We start from the raw sequence: 3497 nt of genomic DNA on the forward strand, positions 1-3497 counted from the left end.
GATATAGTAATAATCAAACAGATGGCCAGTCAAAAGTTACACCTTAAAAGCTATGATTAATTTGTTTTTGCACCAAAACAAACGTGGATGGAGGTAGTGAGAGTAGATATGAACACATTTGAACTAATAGAAGATAGTATTTTTTAAGGAAAGGCTTTGAGTATGATTCTCTTTCATATATGCTAAGGCAAACCAATTACCCACCCAACGGTGAAATGGATTCTTTAGGAGAAGCTTGTGGCAACTGTAACCTCTTGCTACTATTTATTCTCTTTGACACCTTCTTCTCATGGGCTGAGAAACACGAAAGCAATTTATGTGTCGATAAACCAATAAATTCTTTTTGAATTCTTAGATATGGAACCTTTAAAATCTTAGGGCATGTTTGATTGCAGGGAGAATAATTATCTGGCAAATCATTTGTCACCAGGCAAATCCTTTTCCTCTGTTTAATTACAACATGGAAAATCACGTGCAAAAATCTCATTAAATTGGGTGTATAAGTTTATCTTATTTGACTAAGTCTGGCCTTACTAACGGGTAATTGAGCTCACCTTGTGGCTTCCAAAAACATGATTCAATGTCACAGTGATGTAGAGGACAAAATTCTATGAACTTTAAAGAAAAAAAAAACTTGAAAAAGGTTAATTTTCACTGCTTGATTTTAATTTTAAATTTGTGAGTTCGATGGGAGTTTGATAACCTTCTATTCTTAATACCTTGGATCAAGTAAAAAAAAAACAATTTTTTTCGGGATCTGAGTATTTCCATGAAATCAAGAGAGCTATGGCATTGGATTTGCCAATTTGATACATATTTGAGCTCGATGGCCCTAGAGTATGATTTGAAATTTTACTTAGCTTTTTTTTTTTTAAACAATTAAATTAGTAGAAGGTACGAGCAGTTTCATATGTATCCAAAGAGCTTATTTGTAATTTAAAATATTGATTATAGGATTTTAAAGATTACACTACCGAAAAAAAGAAAATATTTTTAATATATCTGAAAATGAAACAAATCATACCTTCCATGTTGTCTTCTTGAACATAGTGATTGAGGTCAAGTCCACAGTTCACGGTTATCCTATTTATGATTTGTTCCTGAACATAGTGATTGCGGTCAAATCCACTGTTCGTTGTAATATTATAATATGTGTTGAGCTCTTGATGATCAATGCGATGGTTCAAACCAAAGCCATCACTGTTGACCGTAGGCTTAATGTATCTATCGAGCTCCTGATGATCAATGCGATGGTTCAAGCCAAATCCACTGTTGGCCGTAAGATTATTAAATGTGTTGGACTCGTCAATTTGGTGGTTCAAGCCAAATCCACTATTGGTAGTTGAACTATCCATATTAATGTATGGTGGATATGAAATATTGGGGTTGATTAGGATCTATTTCGGTTCCATATTTTTATAATTAGAATGCTCAATCTGCAAAGAAGAAAACAAATACACCTTAGAGAGGTTGTGAAAATTGAAAAAATAATATAAGAATACTGATAATCTGACTTAGCCATGTGGCAACTCAATTGACTTACCAGATGTGACAGGCTTGGGAACTGTAGATGTGCTCTCTTCCGATACAAAACTACGGTTCCTTGTAAACAAGTGCAGTTTCGTATCTCGAAGAGAACACATCTATGGTTTGCAAGCCTGTCATGTCAAATAAGTCGATTGAGTATGCCACTCGCCAAAGTCAGATTATCACGACTCAAAATATAAATGATGAAAAAGGCTAAAATTCAAATAAAAATCACTCAACTACTATGAATTTTTTTACAATCAAAAAAAATATATCACTCCCTCTCTCTCTCTCTCTTTTTTTTTTTTTTTTTTTGTGGCTGATTTACTAAAAGATATGCTCAAAATTATAGACTATTCATTTTAATTCCGAAAATGGTAAATTAATGTTTTTGAAATAAAAATATTTTATAAAATAGTAAATTTCCCATTACTAACGTAAAATATTTTACTTCCAAAAATGATAATTTACCATTTTCAGAATTAAAATGAGCATTGTATCATTATCGAAGTCTTATACTTTTTCTCTACCGGTTAGGTAATTTCCATATCAGCATATAATAATAATAAACCCTCATATTTGAACTGAAATTAAACATTGCTTAAGGATACCCCTTAGATGCATTTTTAACTTACAAGATATGTAGAAGCAGAAGATGTTGTTGGACGATTACGGAGTTCGTTGAAGCAGTAGGGATCCGCAACGGTGTCCGTTCCAAACGAAGGTCATGTGGCACCCCATTTTTAGAGAGAGATTCCTCCATATTATATAATTCATCTTCTGAAAGTAGACTACCCAGAAATTAAGTGTACTTTTTGGACGATTGTTTTTGTTTTGTAGTTGTGATGTATTGACCGTTTGGATATGTGGTCCATCTCTTGGTCAATCTACCGACACAAAAGATCAGTTTGATTGGGGATGTGCATCATTGTCTTAACTCTTAATAGCAATTTAACAGTAACAAATAAGATTACAAAATCTTTAGGACACTAAACGTATTATTATAATAAAAAAACTATTTTTTTTAGACAATGAAGTCTAAAAAATAAAAATTAATACTTAAAAAACCGTTGTTTCCTGCAGCCATAAAAAAAAAAAAAAAAAAAAAAAAAAGTTGTTATTGGCACCCCAACTTTACTAATTACACTCTAATGATAAAAAATAAGTAAATGATTGAGAATAAGTAAAAGTTGGGTTGCAAATATATACTCTCACTCTCTCTCTCTCCGCTAATTTTTTTATTTTCTTTTTTTACATGAAATTGTTTCAATGAGTGCTATAATGTTTTGTATTATTAAGATTATAATTTTAGCCAAGCCTTTGTAGCCAATTAATATTTAATATTTAAAAATAAAAAATTAAAAAAAAAATACTCTAAGTTCCAAGAAGTTCAACCAATTAATACTTTAAGAAAAAATATTGATTTTCTTAGTCCTTGAGGACTCATTTTAAAACTAGTCTTAATTGGCCCTTAAGTCGATTTCAACAACTTTTGAGTTGACAGAGACAAATCAAATAAAAAAATTTAAATCTTTAAATAACGTAAATAATAAAAATATTTATTTTTGTTCTAAATATATCATTTTCTTGACTTGATGCATTTGAAATTGACCCAGACTGAATTGACTCATTATTTTTGGAGTTGGTTTAATAAATTGATTCAATTAATAATGGATATTCTTGAAGGATTAATGTAACTCTTGTTGTGCCAAAACCAACCTATCATGACTCTGGTTAATATTTCTATTAAGGATTCAAAATTTATCCTCAAGTTCTAAATAAAAAATTTACATTTGTACGATTATAATTAACAAAATGGTAAATTTCAAATTCATTACTTTTGAAAAAATGTGTATATGAATAAAAATGTATGGTCTACTAAAAAAATTTGGGAAAAGACTTGGAGTTCCAACTTATAAATTTACATTTGTACGATTATAATTAACAAAATGGTAAATTTCAAATTCATT

The 3497-nt window shown here is 30.2% G+C and overlaps 1 long non-coding RNA gene across 1 annotated transcript; it reads right to left on the reverse strand.

Moving 5' to 3' along the window:
• Positions 1-228: 228 nt before the first annotated feature.
• Positions 229-2281, reverse strand: LOC147380493 (uncharacterized). Its single transcript, XR_015175297.1, has 3 exons — positions 2163-2281; positions 1025-1436; positions 229-294 (listed from the first exon to the last, which is right to left on the reverse strand). It is a non-coding gene; the product is annotated as an uncharacterized LOC147380493 (long non-coding RNA).
• Between the last annotated feature and the right edge of the window lie 1216 nt (positions 2282-3497).

The sequence above is a fragment of the Akebia trifoliata genome, unplaced genomic scaffold, assembly GCF_017979445.1.
Source record: "Akebia trifoliata isolate Shusen 1 unplaced genomic scaffold, ASM1797944v1 Contig01383, whole genome shotgun sequence".
Classification (NCBI taxonomy): Eukaryota; Viridiplantae; Streptophyta; class Magnoliopsida; order Ranunculales; family Lardizabalaceae; genus Akebia; species Akebia trifoliata.